A 20,464-nucleotide genomic window follows, 5' to 3' on the forward strand; every position below is an offset into this window, starting at 1 on the left:
AATGGAGAGAAAGAATGAGGATGCTTGATTATGCATCACTTATAATAATGAGCTACTGGGAGCAAGCAAACTTCCAAAAACAGGAGATGGTTAAGTAAATTATCGTAGACCCTTATCAGTAAGTAGATACAACTCAGGTGAGGGAAGTGAGCTACCACTCAGGCAGGCAGAGGAGTCACTTTATCTCTCAGTTCCTTCCTCTCTCAATAAGTAACCCATTCAGGAAATTCTCCTCACTCTCCTTGCAGTCATTCCTAAGTTAGAGGGCTTCAGTGAAACGAGGTGAGCGTCGAGGGGATGGTGGGTAAGGCAGCTGATTATCGGTTGGCTTCTGTCTGTATTATAACCCCCCGAGTTCACCATGCAGCCTGACTCTAGGCCGTGCTCGCCCCTCACCCTGCACCTATGGCGACGCCCACATGCCCGCCTGGTCTGGGGGCCGCCAACCATGCGCATTTCCCCTGTGATAGGCCCGCCACTCAAGTCCCTTTCAGTTCACCAGCACTTTCTGGCTCACCTAATGTCCATATCCTTTATACAAGCATGGCTCAATCTGACTCCTGTCCCAGATCAGCTGGGGCCACAGGAAGCCTCGTGGGCTACACCAGCCCCCTTCTGCTCACCTCCATCTCTGCTCTACTCTTCCCGTCATGGTGGTGCTGGGGACTTGGGAATGTGGTACCCAGTTCCTTTCTGTTCTCAGGGACTAGAATCTAGGTACTCTCTGTCTTTCCTATCCCTGGGTTCATGTCGAAAGGGGCAGAACACAAGCCCAGTCATTGCCAACTCCCCTCTGAACCTTGCCCAGGGGAACCCTAGTCATGGTGATCTTAGACACAGAGCACAGTTATGTCACAAACTTTTCAAAATGGGATCCTTGAAAAGACTCCTGAAGGCAAAAATTTTCTATTATCTCTAGGGCCTCTACCACGAGGCATGAAAATCTGTTTTCAAAATTCTGTCTTCGTTTCAGCAGTAAAAAGTCCAGGCTAAGGTACTTATCCTAGTATGCACGGCATCCTTCTGGGAAGGCTCCGGGAGAAGGAGGCTGTGATGAGCAGGTGCAGGAGGGCGCAAAGCGGGAGAAACACATGCGCTAATACTGCAAAATATTATCCAGCCACATTCAGCCACTACCATTCAGCTACGAACAGTAACACTGTAAATTAAAATGCAATGTCATTGAACGGTCTTCATGCAATATTAAATGTGCAACATGCAGATTATAAAACAGTGTGACTAGCAAAGGTCCATTTTAATGCTTTGAAAGTATTTTTGTGAAGAGACACAGGCTAGAAATACCTGCACGTTGCTGATTCTCATCTCTAGCTATTGACATTACAGTTATGCCTTCTTTTTTCCTATTTTACTTTCTCATTTTATATCCTGAATATGTTTCTCTTGTTTAAAAAAAAAAACTCACTAAAACTTAGTTTTCATTTTCTCGACGCTGTGGAGGGCAGGAGAGTGATAGGCAGTCGCTGGAGGGAGACGTGAGGTCAAAGGAGGTTTTGTTTGGAAGGCAGATATCTGCTCATGTTTATAACTGGGGGGAAGGAGCCTTCTGGAGAAGGAAGGGCTGAAGATCAGGGGAGAGGGGGTCATTGTTGGAGGAAGGTCTTAGAGGAAAATAGAGGGAAGCATGAGTCACCTTCCCGGGCACGCGTGGTGCTGCCTCGGTACCTCTGCTTCCAGAGAACTGCTCTCCGCATCCATTCTCCACCTGCCCTCCAGATCCAGCTCCAGCCCACCCACTGCATCCGGTCCATGCGATTTCCCAGTCCCCGGTGATGGCTGCCATCTCTGGATGACATGAACACAGAACCCTCTGGGGAGCCCGTCAAAAATACACGTTCTCAGGATCCCACGCCAGGAGCCTTTAATTTTATAGTCCTCAACTTTGATGTGCACAGGAATAGCCCGGGGAGCTTATTAAAACTGCAGAATCTGATTCGGTGGGTCTAGGATGGGGTCGGAGGTTCCACATTTCTAACAAGTTTCCAGGTGGTGCCCTGAGACCACACTGAGGAGCAAGGGCTAGAGTCAGACGAGGGAAGCTGTATTTTTATTACTTTTCCAAACAGTTGGAATGCAGTCTAGAAACAGCACGCTGAAGACCATTTAGGAACTACCGCCCACTACACCTCTGGCTGTTGGGGATTCGCTCTCCTGTTTTACTGCAGTGATTTATCTATGTACATGCTTGGCTTAGATCTTCCATGATATAACTGAACTGCCAATCATGGGGAGACAATGATATTTAATACCCTTTGCATCCATCCCTCCCTCTTGCAGAGGGTCCTGTAGAACTAACACCAAAGCAATGTGTATTAATGGAAGAAAGTGCAACATGCTCCTGCTTTAATGCTGATGCACCACAGAGAAAGTCGTTCCAAATTTGCTGCTCTAGTGAACGTAGAGTGAAAAGGGGGAGTGATTTTGGTTTTTGAGATTTCATTTGAATGTTAACATAGGCGGTTTCCATTACGCGTGACAGGATACACATTGAAATCCACTGCTCACCCTGTCTGGTGACACTTGCCCTGCTCCTCTGCTGTATTTATTACTCATCTGGCCTTGGATTTGCTTTCATGGCCAGGTGTCTGGGTTCCTTCTGCCCACACCTGATTTCAGGATGCTGAGGTCAAGTGCTCTCCTCTTCAAGTGCCCTGCAGCTCACTGTACCTTCTTTTGAACACCTGAAGGGTATAAAACCTAAGGTGAACGCAGTTTTTACGTTGTCCTCTGGGGCAGGAAAATATAAAACCTGAGCTCCAGGAATGGCCTACTTCCTGTTTGTATTGGTCATAAAGGTTTCATGGTGGGAGCAGGTAGCACAGAGACGCAGAATCCACTAGCCTCTAGCAAGTCTCTTTCCTATATGAGGGCTAACTTCCCTTTCCATCTTGAAGTGGCACGTGCAATTCGGTGACTTTTAGTAAATGTACCTAATTGCGCATCTGACACCGTAACCCTAATTTAGTCCATTTCCGTCACCCTAGTAAGCTCCCCAAGCCCCGTTACAGTTAATCCCTGTTTCTGCCCCAGCCCCAAGTAACCCCTATTTTTTGTCTCTCTATATTTGTATTTTCTCTCTCTTTTTTTTTTTTGTCTCTCTATATTTGCATACTTGTATCTCCATATAAATGGAATCATACTATAGGCAGTCTTTGCGCCTGGCTTATTTCACACAGCATAATGCTTTCGGGGTTCACGCAGGTTGTAGCATACATCAGCACTTCATCTTTTTGCCAAATAGTGTTCCATTTATTTAACCCTTCACGAGTTAATGGACATAAGAAGTGTTTCCAGTTTTTGCCCATTGTGAATAATGCTCCTATGAACATGTACGTGTTTTTGTGTGGCCGTAAGTTTTCATTTCTCTTGGGCAGATACCTAGAAGTAGAATTTCTGGATTGTATGGTAAATTTACATTTAACTTATTAAGCAACTACCAAACTGTTTTCCAAAGTGCGGAACCGTTTCCCATTTCCACCAGCAGTGACAGTTCTTGTTTCACTATATCCTCTATATTATTATTATGTTTTGTTATTATCACCATCATATGAGCGCAAAATGGTATCTCACTCTGGCTTAAATTTGCTTTTCCCCAATAACTAATGATGTTGAGAATCTTTTCATATATCTTCTTGGTGAGATGTTTCAACTAAGTTGGTTTATTTTTAATGTAAAATGATCTTAATGCTTCTTTCTCTAAACTGATCTCACTTATGCACGTGATGGCAACATAAAACTCAGAGACCAAGCCCTCTGCAAATAAAAAAGGACTTAATAGTATTATTGGTAGATAGAGCAATAAATACATTTTTAGAAAATGTAAGCTTCCTTTACAGTGCACAATAAAAATGCTTTGCTAACCTGAACGTTTTCCATTAATTAACTTGAATTTCAATTGTGTTAGTTCTTTTTGTTTTTTTTTCCTCTCTTTACTTTCTTTGCCATCCCTCCCCTGACCAAATTTGCCAGTGTTGCTGTAAACCTGAACCTCATGGCAGGCTATTATGGCAGTGGGAACAGATGGTGAAGGTTTCCATAAAACAGAAAGAGAAACAGACCCGTCTTGAGTGAGGTAAGTAAACACAGAGCACATGAATGGTGAGAACTGAAATGGAGTGTTAAGTACAAATTAAAAATAGAAAGCATGACTACTAAACTTGTTTTGGAAAAAAAAAAACATCTTTTTCGAATATGGCTATTAAAAAGCCTGCATAAGCCCAGTATTCTTTTTATTTACTTTTGGAACATGGCCATGCACCATAACTTGGGACAATAGGGAAAACACCAACAGCAAAATAGAGTAGAACAGATTATCTGATAATTTAGTAACAATTCTACATTTTATAGGGGGATGTGTTTCGCTCTGCCTTTATGAAAATAAAAAAGGACTGCTTAGGTGAATCAAGTAAGGAGATAATTATTCTCTTCCCCACTTTTTTTAATGTATGGTCACAATTGTTAAAGGGAAGCCTGAGGATGGCTATTTTTCCTTCTTCTTTGTGTTTCTTCTATCACTAGGAAGAGAATATAAAGAATAATCGTCATTGTCACCTGTCAAACAGGTTCCTGCGCTGGACTCAGCCGGAAGACTCCTGGTATTTTTTGCTTGCTGTTGTTGAGGCTTTTTTTTTGTTGCTGTTGTTCCTTGTTTGTTTGTCTGCTTTACAATCCATATTTTGGGGGAAAAAATACTAAAAGATTTACTCAAACTCCCATTTCCTCTTCACAAAACAGAGAGGAAGACACAAAGTCTTCTCTTTGTGATAGAAGGAAATTATTTTTTTAGTCTTTGGGGTCATGTGTTGTTTTTGTGCAGAACTTCAAAGTGGCCCCCTCCGTGTGGAGGTTCTTAATGCCTCACAATGAGTATGACGTGGAAGAAAGGGCAGGAGGAAACCTACATGTCACATTTGCTAACAACCATGTCTCCGGTGTGGAACAGCGTCTTGTACATCGTCAGCAGTCTGTAAATATTTGTTGACTGATCATGACTAAGTGAGAGGTAGATGAAGACGTTCTTCTTGCAAAATTTGAATTACTTCTTGTTTGATTGGGAGGATGGAGTTTAACATTAAAAAAATAAATCAGTGGGGGGGGGGAAAGAAAGAAAAACAATATATCCCAAATTTGAAACATTTAATTAGCAGACATAGAAAATCTCTTCTGTATAATGACTCTCTGTGCTGTCATTCAAGGCCATACAAAGTATGAGACAACTGTCCCTTAGATGGCAGTTTTGCAAAAGCCATGCACATCTCCCCTCTGCACGCATGGTGTGGAGTCCAGTGCTTTGTGACAGCCTGTGTGCAGGGAGAAGCACAGAGGACGAGAAACTGACAAACTGCAAATTTTCTCAGTGTCTCCCAAGAATTGTATCCCCTCTTCCCAAATCCACCCCTGTCTGCAAAGCAACTACATACTGGTATACACAGGAAAAGATAATTATAAAAGTTTATAGATAACTTTGGCCTCCTGTCAGATAAGAGCTAGTGATGATTTAAATAGTCCAGTGCCTACCATATGTCCAATAGTCTGCTAAGTTAGATTTTCTAAAGTTCCAATTGTGTAGTCAGCTACTAATACGCATCTGCTACCCATTCATAAAAGATCAATATTTGATTGCATCAAAGGGTGGGAAGACGTAGATTCATTCTAGTTCCAAACGCAAATAATTTTTTTTAAAAATGCCAACTTGAATTCCTATCAACACTTTTCTTTTGCACCTGGCAAGGCTCCCCAATTACTTAATTAGGTTAATGTTAAGAAGGAGCACATAACTGATATCAGAAAGGAAAAGATTAAGACAATATAATAAAAGGGTGACTGGCAGAAACTGGTCTGGGCTTTTAGAGTTGCTCTTTGAACCGCCAACTGGGATAATCACAGGGTTTATGGAATAACCATACGAGCCGTGTGTGAGCAGCATTACAACGGTGGTCATTATCAGTAATTCGCTACCGTTGTGGGCTTTCCAGTGTGCGACAGACTTTCATATACATTATCTCACATAATAACATATACCTCACAGTGTAATTATGAGAGTTATTATGCCCATCTGCAATTAGATCACTGAGGCTGGCTTAACTAGCCAAGGAAACACCACCAGTAAGTGAAAAAGCTAAGGCTTAAACCTTGCTTTACTGCACTCTAAATGCTACACACTTTTGAGACCTTTTGGTTCACAGGTAGGAGAGTTCTTAGAAAAGGCTTTAGAATAATGAATCATATTCATTAGTCATGTTGTGGGAAACATTTACATGAAGCAAATAATTAACATCTCTTTGTACCAAGGAAGAAACATTTCTCTTCATTAACGTTCCTCTGCTGTTAACAGAATATTTTGAGACCAAAACCGAAGAGACAAAGACAGAGTGAGATTTAATATGTCCATGTCCCAAGCCTTACCCCAACGCCTTTATTTATATCAGTATACTGTTTTACCCTAGTATTATGTAAGTGAAAAGTGACTACTGGACGTACAGGAAAACAGAGATGACTCGTTTGATCTTGAACCTCAGACATGGCAGAAAGGCCGTGAAAGTCTGTGGTGTGGCATATTTATTTTTCTCTTATTGGAGGCAGATTTTTCAATTCCATTCTTGGCCGTTACACCTTCACCTGTGAGTAAGAACCATAGGGACTGAGAGACCACAGAACAAGCTGCCTTTCTTGGTCAGATGTTGACTTCACCAGAACCTAGAAGGTCCGGTTCCAGCCAACGACTTTGGATGCTCCCCTGGGGCAGACGACAGCGACCCCACAGTGAGGGCTGGAAGCAGTCTGCAAACAGTCACATAACCTTCCATACAGCTTGGAATAGGAGGTAACGTCCAGCCACACAATTCTGAGAGGAGAGGACGGAAGGTTCACTTTGTCCTTGAGGCCTGGAGCGTCCAGCCAGCACCCCTCGGCCGAGGGAGGATGGACACCGAATGTCTGGCCGAATCGCCCCAGCCTGGATCCGAGCTCCCCCACCTACTGCATGACTAGCTCATTAACCTGAGCTCAGCCCCATAAGGCAGCTGTAAAAGATAAAATGGGAATATTCTTTGTGTGGTGGCTGTCACCTTATCAATAGACATTGGGTCCTTTTCCCTTCTGTATAAAAACTGCGTATAAAATAAAACCTCAAGGGTGGGAATATTTAAAGAGGAAACGGGAAGGAGGTAGAAGAAGTAGTTGCAAGACGGGGGAAGTTGGTGTCTCCGAGACCTTATGCTCGTCCACACACTGTACACATTCGGAATAAAACCCAGAGACCCTGTCAAGGCCAACAGAAGCACATGGTCTGGTCCCTGGTACCTCATCTCTACCTCTCACCGTCTGAGCTCCCTGCCTTCCCTGGAAAGAGGATATCCCTTGGGACAGCAAATTCACAGACTCCCCTGTCTGGAAAATTCTGCTCTCACTTACTCACATGGCCTCTCTCTCACTACATCCATGTCTGATGTCTGATCACACAGTATGTCCTCAGAACAACTTCCTCGATCACCCATTTAAAATTGAAATCCTCAACCTCACTGAACACATAAATGCACGCTCACATGTGACGCATACTGAAACCCTTGGAAGGGATTTCATGCAGTCATGTAAGTGTAAAGGGATATGGTGCCTTTTAATTGGCCGTGGAATGCTGGCACGAAACTAACATTGTGTTTCCACGCTGGAGGCTTTCCTGTGTGGTCACCAGCATCTATGTTATCAGCTCACAGGAGCCTACACCTTTTTCCTTTGAGTCACTTCCTATAAGCTGTTCCCTTGATTACGGTAATTAAAGAAAACGTCTTCCTATGTGAAATAAGGTGTGAAAGAACAATTCAGAAAACAAGTAAAATGGTGAGAACATTTCTCCGGGCAAAAGCAATTTCCCCTCCGAAAGAGCTCACCTATTATGATCTCTGTAGGGGCATCTATTTTCAGTCTATTACTTCTCCATGATGAAGAACAAACTCATCTCAGAGAACCAAAATACCAGGATAATTCATAAGGACCACAATTTTCAGTCCTTGACGATCAAACCTCATGAGATAGAATGTCATTAAATGTCATTAACTCAGAACAATAGCTTCCAAGGCGCTAGTAAGGTTTTTTGGGAAGAAAACCGTTCTCTTCTCCCTTTGTTGTGTTACATTAGCAGCATAAAATACATCTTCCAGGGTTCCTAATCTATGTATTGGAGGAATTTAGCTCAAAAGATCCTGAAGACCCCACATTCAGAAACACATACTTTCCAAATGGTTCTTTATACTCAGAATTATGTTCAATCATTCAACACATATTTTGATCTTTTTTTATGTGCATGGCACTGTACGTTGTTAAATTTTAATCAGAGTGTTAGAAATGATTTTTGAGAGCCTATTGAACACAAAGCACTATGTCAAGTGCAACCAGAGGAAAAAAACATGATCAAGGCACAGTCCGCTACTTCAAAGGGTACACATCGTAAGTGGTTTGGAACAGCTGAGAATCTGTCATCTAGACAGGGAGAAAGGACAAGTGGGGATGAAAGTTAGCGAATACCCTGGATAGAAGGGCTAGAAAAATGGGCAAAGGGAAGGAGATGTCACTTCAGGCTGTGTTGGTACGTGGTTTATTTCGGTCAACGTCCCAATTATGGGTAGAGAGAAAGAAATTCCTTTTACCCTTTGATTCTACTAGGCTCACATTTGCATAAACCATAAATCACTCTGCTACTATCTGTAGCAATTTTTCATATCCGACCACATTTTACTTTGGGCACACAGGTAAATGATGCTACTTAATAGTAGACAGATATGTGATGAATTCACTTTAATAAGGTTTTCCATGGGAGGATTTAGCGGTCTGTCTGTTCTCTACTTTTGTGGCCCATCAATAACAAAAGTGCCTATAAGTGAGGTGCATTTCTGGGCAGTGCAAGGAACCAATATTTGTGCTTCATTACATTAACATTTTGCTCTTCTCAAAGGGATTAAAATCGAAAGCACCTCAAGAAGTAGTGATACTGAAAGGCATCTTTTCATATCCATTTCTTTGGGTGGAAAAAAGGTAGGGGAGCACTGGTTGCACTTTGCATTTTGGTGGGAGACAAGCAGTATAAAATCTGATTTTGTAGTAGCTAATTACCCTTTTAATAAGGGGTGGGTGGAAATCCTAAGATAAGCAGGGCAAGCACATCATTTACCATCCGTCTCAGTCCATTCAGGCTGCTATCCCCAAATTACCATATACTGAGTGGCTTAAATAACAAAGAGGTCTCACAGTTCTAGAGGCTGGGAAGTCCAACATCAAAGCACCGGTACAGGCAGAGTCTGGTGAGAATCCACCTCCTGGTTCGTGGAGGGCTGTTGTCTCATGCGGTGGAAAGAGCTAGGGACTCTCTCCGAGGTCTTGTTTTATAAGGGCGCTAATCTCATTCACGGGGTCGGGGTGGGGTTCCACCTTCATGACCTAATCACCCTTCAAAAGCCCCAACCCCTACCATCATCACGTTGGTGGTTAGGATTTTAACATACCAACTGTCTGGTGAGACACATTCATTCCATCACATCATCCAAACCTGGATACGTTTTAGAATGAGGGGGGCACTATTAATCATCCCACCTGAACAATAGGCTTAAATCTTGACTGTTCCAGCAAACCAGGACCAAATGACGGGGAGGAAGTAGAATTCCATTTTTTGCTATGAATCAAAAGGAACATCAAATATATCATGTCTTTGCCTCTTGGAAGCTAAACTCTGGACAAGCTACCTAGCTCAGCTAATCAGATACTGTGGCCTGCATTTGACTCTGGAGTGAAGAAAAAAAAAAAAAAGAAGAAGAGAAATGCAGGTAGAAAATCAGAAAAATTTCAATGTAATATAGGGATTTGGATGCCAGTGGCACAGCAGTAGATGTCCGAAGGCACTTCAGTTAAGCAGAGCAATGGCCAGTGTCCAGGGTTTCTGGACATGAGAGACAGCAATAATAAAGGTCAGCTGGTGAAGAGTGACATCCTGAAGTCCACTGGAGACATCTTGGAGGCACTTTTCCTCCTGTGACTTCTGCTTGAGCCTGGTTCTCCAGCTTGAATCTGAGAGATCTTAGAGATAGATCTCTCGAACTATCATTTTTCCATGTGAGTTTCCCAGAGTTGGTTTGTTGGTTTCTGTTTCAACCAAGAACTCCAAGTACATCTAGTGTAAGATTAGATTCCTTCAATGACGATGGGGATGATGCTTTTACTTGATGACGATGCTGATGATCATTTAACTTGAGTGCCTCGGTTATGGACTAGGGGTGGCATTGACAACATAATAGCATTCCCTTTTTTTAAAAGAAAAATCTCTAAATACATCTTTTGACTGTTAAATACTTCTCTAAAAATAGCCCAGATTTTTTTTCAATCTAAATCATTTCCCTTTCTAGTATCACAAAAAATCAATAAAGGCATTCATATAAGTTCTATGAAAGAAAGAGGCTGAGATATTTTAAGTCACACACTTCTCAGTTGAAAGAAAACAGTCAACGCTTTTGTGGCCCTTGTCAAATTATTTACCTTCATTTTTAGATGTTGCAGCTGAAGTACTGGAATAAACAAATATTCACTTGGAAGATTACAGATGGTGAATATTAATTGTTGCATATATCAATTTATAATAGAGCTTTGTAATTATAGTTAATGGATTTCATAATTGCTAGAGCCTACAGAGTGGGATAAATGTAAAGGACGCTAGAAAGCCAAGGAAGATAAATATTTGTTGAGATGGAGGTGTATAAGGCATTCATTAAAGTTTTCTAATTCAGGACAACATGACAGGAGAGCACACGGTCCCTGTCTATGAACTGCAGGTGCCGTAATCATAAAGCAAAAGTCACAACCTTATGCAAAAGGCAGTTGCCAGAATGCCTTAATTGGACTAGTAAGAGTCAGAACTTACCCCTATGATTTTGATTTATGAGTAAATAAATTACTGGGAATCACCTGACACTGCTGCTGCAGTAAACATGAGGGGAGCTGGCGCAGTAGGAGCAGGCTCTGTTTTTGAGGAGAATGCTACTAAAGAGCCCTGGGCCTGGGTGTGAACCACCTGAAGACACGTCCGCTTGTGTCAGATAAGACAGCCCAGGGCCCAGGTCAGCCTCCTAGCTTCTGCCTTGTGAACAGCTACTGTAGATGCGGGATCAGGCAGCCGCCAAGCCGTGGTCCATGATACATCCCCAGACGTTCCTTCCATCACATACCACGTCCAGCTTGGGGGAGAAAGCCTGAATCATAATACAGCACTGCTCTGAGATCAAGGGTGGGGAACCAGGAGATAATAAGCATTTGGAACTGCTTGTTTCTTCCCAATCCACTGCGGCTACATAAATAGAAGGAGGGTTTATTTTGGGGGGGGGGGCGGTTTAAGAGCTTGATGGTCAGAGTGCAGAGTTTGGCCCATGAGGGTGGGTTAAGAAGAAGGGGAAGAAATTATTTCCTCACCTGCCTATTCCTCTAGTTTACTTCAACTCCATTTAAAACAAAAATCAGTGGTTACCACCTCATCACATTCACTTCTGGACGTAACAACTGGTCATAAAAGTTCACCTCTTTTCCATCCTTCCAGTGAGTGAGGGCCCGTGGAGTCCGGTGCGAAAAACTGCGGATTAGAATAGAGACCTGTGCTCCTGTCCTTGCTTTGCCCCAGACTAGCCAGGGGCCTTCTCTCAGCCTCAGCGTCCACCTTTATAAAATGAGGGGTTTATTTTTCTCAAAATGACTCCTAATGCCCTGCTTCATCTCCTTTGTTTTCCTTATTGAAGGTATCCAGGATTCCTTCCATACGTTCATTTTTACCTGCATATTGCCACTAGACTAGGACCTCCTTGGAGTCAGAAACTATGTCTATTTTCTTCATCCCAGACATTCAGTAATTCTCACTTAGTACATAAGAGGCACCCCGATGCTATTAAATGAATGAATGGACTCAAGAATGAAGAAGTATATTCTAAAAAGATAAACGTGTATGTTTTTTCTTTATCATGAACACATACTTTATTGACCATCTCCTCTTGTTTGGCTCGTCCCAGAAGCTGACTTGAGACGTGGATTAAAGTTCAAGTTGTTTGGAATGTGATCCCAGGAAACACAGAGAGTGCCCGAAGTGAGATGGGGGAAAGAAGCTAACAGGGCGATATCAGGACAGTCATCACTGAGGGCAACTGGAGCTTGATCCAGCTGGGAAAGTACAGAAACCAATATGGAGCTTGCATCAAGGAGCAAGGGAGCTGGGGTCTTTATGCATTAATATCCGCCAGTCACTGGTCAAGGGATAAACACACTAGGTGACCAGAGGGAGCTGTTTTAGGTAAAAGAGATAAGGTGCTGGCTGTTGGAAGAAGGACCAGCACTCACTGATATGGCAAAGGCCAAGTCGTTTACATCAACTGTATCTACTATAGTCTCAGAATATTATTCTCTCTCTGATGCCTTCCCACGGAGCCCTGTTATATAGCATTTATTTCCCCATAATACAATTTCCCATTTACTTATCTTGACTCCTCACTGGCCTATGATCTCCTTGAAGGCAGAGAATATGGCTTCTTCAAAGCTGTATCCTCCACACCTAGCTAGCATAAGCATAGCTCACTTACGCTTGGAGAATAAAGGATGAATCTATGATAAGGGTGTAACACCACCAACTTCACAAGTTTGTACCAGAACCAAATTAGACAATGTAGATGAAAGTGTATTGAGAAGTGCTAAGGGCTCTCCATCTCTAAGATGAATAATGCAGAGAAAACTGAGTACCATCCCTAGGCCACCCACGAGACTGCCATCCTTCCGCACCAACACATCTTCTTTAGCCGACTGTAGGCCAAGATGTGACCAAGGCATCAGCACGCTTGAGAAAAGATGGAGTCCAGCAGTGAAGAATTAGTGGATTCTTCTGTCCCATGGGGTCTCACTGGTTCAGAAACATGGGGGAAGCTGGAACTGGTAAAACCACTTCTCCTTTCTAGCACTCAAGGATGAACTGGGATATAGGTGAACAGGAAGAAGAGAAAAGGGCAATTTTATCTAAGAATGCTTCTCTTAAACAAAAACTCCTCCCATTTTAAAATAGTGAGAATAAAGTAAAATACGATGCTAAGGGAATTTGTGGCTCCAACGCTATTTTGATCTTTAACAAGCATATTTATGAAACCAAAGGCCAAAGAACGAGGCCAGTGTTTTTTTCAGTGATATGAAAAGAATCATTTCCCAGGTTTTTTTTTGACCACCAAGAATTGAATCTTTTCCAACACCCACACCAGATATGAGAAACCTCTCAATTCCTCATACCATGCCAAATAGGCTAGAAGCTAGCTGCAAATGGTTCAGGCACTAAGGACATTCTGACAGACAAGTAAGATCGACAAGTAACAGTCTGTTCAACTGAGAGAGGATGGGCTTTGGAAAATTAGAAAGGGGATTTTACTTGATTTGTGGAGAATCCATAAAGACTGGCTCTCTTTAGACAAAGAACCAGGATCAGCTGGTTCTCAGTGCATTTGAGACAACAGCGGAGAAATGTTAAATCAGGGATCCACTTCTCATGAATGCGCCTGACCTTTCCTAGCTACAGATCCCAGAGCCGCTTCACCCTTCCTTGACCGGAAGGCTTCCTTGAGGCCATCCATCTTGGTCCAATCTAGCTAGTTTCACTGCCTGGGAATTTCAGAGTTAAATCCTCAATCCTTTTGTTTCCAGGATACCCTTGTGTTTCTCATGTAGATTTTCCACAGAGACCTACCCAAACGGCAGAATTTCAATACACCTATGGTTATGAGAAGGGTTATGTCTCCAGAGGACTCAGATCCTCCTTTAATCAAAATTCAATTACTTCTCCTCTCCAAGAACTGTACATTGACACCTGTGTCTACATGAAGCAACTTCCTAGGGCATCTCTCAGGTCAACAGATACCATTCCTAAAGACAGAAACCTGTATAGACTCCCAAAATAATGGCTACCTTGCATAAAAATTCCAGTCTTCACTGGGTACATAATCATACATTCTATGCTTTAAAAAAATCTTCATAATAATATATGTAGTAATCATTATCAACTTCAATTAATGAGACTTTTTGGGTGAGAGTGAGGGGGGCAGATATTTAAGCTTTTAAAAGTTACATAATTGTCCAAGGTTATACAGCCTATAAGCTAAAAAGCTAGAATTAAAATATGGGTATAATCTACGTCCACAGTCTTTCCATTACAATAGACTGCTCAATGGTTTTTCTTCCTTGTAAGTTTTAATGTAGGGAAGATTTTAATCGCCCTAAGAAAGTTCAGGTGCAGAGAATCTTGCGCACATGAGGGAATGGATTAGAGAAACCTTTAACCATTCTCTTCCTACCGGGATTTCATTACTAGGCTGGACAGTCATCTGCTGATTTAAAAATGGGCAGTTCCTAGTGCCCTAAGCATTTGCAAGCAAGTCATGTGATCTCATTTATCCTCTACAGGTTTCAGCAGTACTTGCCACTGTTTCCCGATGGAAAATGCCACATCACGAATCCCTGACTAAAAGGGGAATCCATTGAAAGAAGAACCATTTAAGGCAACGAGACATGAACAGAATTACAAGCAGACCTATCGGCATAAAAACATTATTTTAAAGAATGACAGGCTATAAATGGAGCAAACTCAATTTTTTTCTATCGGTGGGAGCCCACGGTGTGAGAACAATTCTCATTCTGCTTTCAGTCACATGCACCTGTCCCACAAAGGAAGAGGTTGTTTTGTTCGACACGTTTAGTTTTGGAATTTAATAGTTTTTGTTTTGGTTTGGTTTTGAGACAAGGAAATACATCCCTATACCCCCTCTGTTACTGTTTTTATCTTCTTCCGCTCCAGGCAGACAAAGTATACATTGTATACATTATAGAAAAGACAACTGGAACCAACCACACACCGTAGATAAAATAATAATAATAATAATAATAATAATAATAATAATAATAATAATAATAATAATAATAATAATAATATCTCCTCTAGATCAAGGCAACTGCCCAAGACTGAAATTTGGAATTACCTAGCATCTGAGGCAAACCCCGTCTTGAAATTAATGTTTATCTTATTGCAAAACAAGTCCTACTTGAGGTTCATTTTCGTAGTAAGTAGAAACCAAAAATCGCCATGTTGAACACACAGCTTCTCCCTGACAGACTTCTTACCTCCCTGTGTTGGGGGTGTCAGGAGGGAGAAGTTGCACTGAGAAATCAGCATGACTGTCCATGATGTCCAGCTGCCTGGAAGACTCAGATAGTCAGCTCAGAAAATAAAGCTGCCTGGACTACGTGGAGACCTGCCAGCCCCCTTCCGTCACATGTTGTGACAGAGGGCCCTGGAGGTTTGTGCTGCTGCCCAGGACAGTAGAGCTGTTTACATCCCCAGCATCTCCACTGGAATTCTACGTGCAACATTTGGGCATCCCCATCCCTTTCTCCAACATTCTAAAGCGGAAGACTTTGTGCAGCGTTAAGAAATCAGATTGGCTACAGATGAGGCTGTATGCTCCCAAGGGTACAAAACAACTAGTGTTGCAGTCAACTCAGAAGATTCCAAGTCTTAAACTGCTGTCTTATACAGAGTCTCAAAGTTTCTTTATACTTGTATGATGTAAAGTGAAAAGATGGTTTTTCTCATGAAATGGAATATCGTGAAAACAAGAAAGAAGGCCTGTATCATTTTCTGTAGCTACACCTCTATCTGCTTACAAATAGCAAATAACGATTGAAAGACACAACTCTGAAAAGGGCACACTAAGGACTCAGAATTGGTTGAAGGCAGTGAAACAGGCAGATGAAGCTGGAAATCCCTGAGTGTTTTTTTTTTTTTTTTTTCTCCAATCTGTTCAATGTGGGGTCAAGTGGATGCTAAGGACCTAGCTTTTAGAAAAGCAGTTTTTTCTGCCAAGAATTGCACTTCTTGTCTGGCTCGCTGCTATCTTTCTCAGGAACATTTATGGCAGACCGATTACTTTCTGAGTGTTTCCAAAATGTTTAGACTCTTAGTGCAGCGTGTAATGTTCTATTACGACCTCAGGTGATAAAAGAAGGGTGCAGTTTCTAGCTGATAAATTCACCGCCCTGTGGCCATACATTTTATATAGCATTGCTCTGACGGGATACATCAAAAGCATATCATTGAAAAATAAGATTTTAAATTAAAAAAAAAACCAACAAACTTTACAGTAACCCCTACAGGTCTGTTGTTTTAGGACACACACCAGCTTGAACAGATAAAGATGGATTAATCCAAATTGTCCCCTGAATCTTTACATTGAACAATTATTATTTTTTTTTAAAGCCTTAGATGTCATCCAGTCCAAGTTCCTTCTTTTTTCCACATGCGAGGAAACCAAAACCAGGTAGGTAAATGGCCTTGCTCAAGGTCGAAGAGGAAATGTGAACTGTGGTTGAATTACCTTTCATTCACGCAGCTTCTGTCAAAATTCAAACGCGACGTGAGATGGAAATAAACAGGAAGGGTGAAAGCTCACGCATTTCTGCTGCACAGCCCTGCTGTTTTTTCTCACTTTGGCCATTTTGTAGAATTTGTCAACATAAAATCAGCTGCTGTTAAGCTTCCGAATGAATCCGTCAGTTCCCTAATTCAGGATGGGAGGGGGGCACTGAAATGCAAATGGTTCCTCAGCTCAACAGTGGAAGTAGATGGGTAGTAAATAGCCAAGATTTGCAAACTATAATCAAGATGTTATCAAGCGTGACTCCTTGCAAGTAGCTCCCTAAACATCATTTTAAGAATCCTGGAACGGGATCTGAGACTAGAGAAAAATACTTTGTGAGAAAACATTCTTCCGGGGGGTGTTATTAAGAAGACAAGTTATTGGAAAGCTGTCCCAGGAAGAATCAGATGCAAGAAGTGGAGGGTCAAACAGGTTCGCGGGAGAGGGTGTCTGCTGTGGACCGTAACTGCGGGACCAGCACACAGCAATTTCAGACCAGCCTCTGGCTCATTTTTCTAGGTGAATCATAATTAAATTGTAAAGCACTTAATACTAAAACTTGATGTGAGGATGTTAATTCAAAGCTTTGTTAAAGTCAAGACAGATCACATTTGTCTCCCATCCTTGGGGAACCGGGTCTGTCAGTCAGTCACAGAAGATTAGAATCAGGCAGTTACAGGAATTTGGAACTGGCAGAAATGCAGAGATCCGTCTGGATGCTCTGAACTTACTCAGTGCAAAGAGACAAGGAAAGGGCCTCATCTGTCAATGAAGCCGCCGTTGAGGAGGGCTTGGGAGAGACGGCACCAGGCAGGGAATGCGGCAACGTTATACAAGAGAATTAATTATGACATGATTCATAGTCACTGGCTGTGCTATAAATACTTTTATGGAAGTGTTTTCTTTTCCTTTTTCCTTTCCTTTTTTTCCAAGGAGGCTGTGTGGATGAGCCTGGCTTCCAGGACTCACATAGCTGCACCTAAAATCACAGAATGTGAGAGCTGGAGGAAATCCTCAGAGTTTGCCCACGATCTTTCGCCAGCATCTCACAGGTGAGCAAGGTGGAGTCCGGAGAGAGATGAAGGACGCTTCTGGAGGTCACAGAGTGAGTGCCTGGCAGGCTTCGGGCTGGCCCCCTGGTCTCCTGAATCCCAGAGGGAAGTGCATTCCTCCACACCTTGTCATTCTCCAGCGTGGGCAAAGGGAGCTCCCTGGACAGGGTGCTGTCTCTTGCAGTCAGACCTCAGCCCCAGGGTCCCGTCCAGCCAGGGAACCTGAGGAATTTCCTTCCCAGCGCTCACTGGTATTTCTGATCATCACGTTAATGAGAAGGTATTTTTAGCTCTTCTCCTCCCAGAAGCTTTCTTCCAACTCACTTTCAGAGCTGCTGGGTTCAAGCTGAGAGGACAGAATAATTTTTTTCCTTTTTTTTCAATTGAAGACATCACATTCAATAAGCCTTTAGTGAATGCCTTCAATGCATGAGGCACTGAATTAGACATGAATATAATGGATCCTTCATTCTAAGCAGCTCACAAGCGACGATGGAGAGTGGTGAGCTTTGGCAAGGAAAGAGGGCTGGAAACAGATTAGAAACTAGAAAAACAAGGCGCCAGCATCAGACCTTATTAGGAGGCAGGCAGGTGCAGTTTCTGGGTGCGGCTCTCCCACTTCTGAGTTACGGGATGATGAGACTGTGGGGGGACTCCATGTCTTCCTCCGTCAAGTGGGGTAACTAGTACCGACTCCCTGCCTAGGGTTGTCTGGAGGATTAAACAGGCTAATGCATGGGAAGCACTTGCACGGGGCACTTGGGAAAAATGCAGCAAACGGTTCTTATTACTGTTGCTATTTGCACGCATCTAGAATGAACAGGTAACTGGAAAAAGTCCAAGCTGAGGATTGTGGAGCTGAGGAAACAGGGAAGCTGACTGTCACTGTTGAGAAAGACTCAGAAGAAGAGGTGACACTGAATGACGGTTGGAGGGTCCATGGGACGAGATGTTGGGGGAAAGACATTCCAAGCAGATTGACCAGCAGGAGTCCAGCGCTGAGTCCAAACATCCTAGGCTACGTTCAGAGAAGGTAGGCTCGTGTGGACATCCGGACCTCAGGACATGGAAAGGGGTGTGGAAAGAAATGAGGCTGGAAAGGGAGGTGGGGACCAGGATCTAAAGTCATCGAAAGCCTTTGTGTTTAGGAACCTCGTGCCTTGCTACGAGCTGATGTTCTTTGTTGTTCCAGTGTTCCTGGTCGGAGTAAATTCCAGCGACCCAGCGCTCCCTGAGTAGACACAGATGGCAAAGCCGTGGCCCTCGATTCTCCTCCGTGTCATCCTCCGTGCTCTGCTGACTGAGGAGCCCAGGATGAGAAGGGAGGCTACAGTCACAGTCAAGAGCTGCCTGAGGCTGCAGGTGCATGATGACTGAATGTAGTATGGGCTCCTGACACAAAAAAGGACACCAGGGAAAACCTACGGATGTCTGAATAAAATACAGACTTCAGTTAATCATGAAGTGTCAATACTGTTTCATTCACTCTGACAAATGTACCGCCCAGGTGGAAGATGTTACTAACAGGCAGGGTGCCAGGATGCGTGGTGTATGGGAACCATCTCGGCTACATTTGTAATTTTTCTGTAAATCTAAAATTATTCTAAAATTAAAAGCTTATTTTTATAAATATGTAACATTTGAAAAGGGGAAAAAAAATTGTTCCTGGTCAGGCTTATCTTCATTCATTTGTTAGTCCGGTTTATGCTTACCGAAGGAAACACTCTGAAGTACTCCTTAAACTGTTCTTTTTTTTTTTTTTTTTTTTTTTTTAAATGAGAAGCATTTGAACATGGAGAAAAACACATAAAAAATATTTTTAAACATACCTCATTGAAGCAAACTATCTGAGTACTCCCTTTATACTCTCCTCAGAAGATTCTTTTATTCAACTGCTCTTAATTACACCCAGTCGCGTTGGCCCTATCACGTTGCTTTTAATAGCACTTCTAGTAAACAGAACTAAAGAGCAAACGTTTGGGTTGGTACAGATCACTAGGATGGGGGTGTAAGTCGCAGGCATGAGCTGCTCGGGTGCCTGGGCTAGGAGGACGGTTCTGGGGGGCCGGGGGTGGGGGCTTGCGGGGTAGAGAGAAAGAGGGGACAGGAGAGACATCTCAGTTCTATGAGATCAGTGATTCTCAACTAGGGGTGGGAGCCCATCCGCCGGAGACATTTCTGTTGTCACGGCGGCTGGGGAGCGGCTGCTGGGATCCAGCGGACAGAGGCTGGAGGCACCGCTACACATCCTCCAGCCCCCCAACCAAAAACTCGTATTTGGCCCCAAATGTGAATCTAAGGTAGAAAAACTCTGTGTTATAGAGAAGAAGGGACAGTCATGCGTTTGCCTCCACTTCCTGTCTCCCAAAGAAACTAACCGTTATCTGAATGTACAAGCTCGTTTATAATTCCTTCAGACTCCACGAGAGGGTAACTACTAAGGCCTTATTCCTAATGACCCGTCTTTAGCGAAACACTTGCAGAAGACTCTCCTTGGGCTCCGCTGCACATCCTTTCAGCCCACTGCTTGCTAACACCACTGCTAAGGCGAGGCGGCCAGCTGCCTGCAGGGAAATCTGAGGGCCCCTTTGCTTCAGCTGCACCTTCTGCCCCGGCGCCTCCTGACACACGCAGTGGGATGATTACCAGAACCTTCGGGGAACTCACGCATGTGCATCCCGGACGCTCCGAGGAACTGCTGCCCCTTGGATCAACCCTTGAACATGGGAGGATGGGCGCAGGTGAAAAAGCCTCCTCTTCCTCCTTCTCTCAGATGGGCAACTGTGCATTGCACTGAACCCAGCTCTTTAGAGGGGCCCCGTGGGCACAGGTTACGGACCTACTAAGCTCAGTGGAGACCAACTTCACGACGCTTCTGTTAACTGGCTTCCCCCACCAGCCCGGCTTCACCTTCTCCAGTCCGGCACACCTCCC

General features: G+C 43.2%; 1 long non-coding RNA gene across 1 annotated transcript; it reads left to right on the forward strand.

Annotated features, from left to right (window-relative positions):
• The first annotated feature begins 17,379 nt into the window (after positions 1-17,379).
• Positions 17,380-19,333, forward strand: LOC116656744. The gene is made up of 2 exons (XR_004311664.1): positions 17,380-18,563; positions 18,723-19,333. It is a non-coding gene; the product is annotated as an uncharacterized LOC116656744 (long non-coding RNA).
• Positions 19,334-20,464: the final 1,131 nt, after the last annotated feature.

The sequence above is a fragment of the Camelus ferus genome, chromosome 16, assembly GCF_009834535.1.
Source record: "Camelus ferus isolate YT-003-E chromosome 16, BCGSAC_Cfer_1.0, whole genome shotgun sequence".
NCBI classification, from domain to species: Eukaryota; Metazoa; Chordata; class Mammalia; order Artiodactyla; family Camelidae; genus Camelus; species Camelus ferus.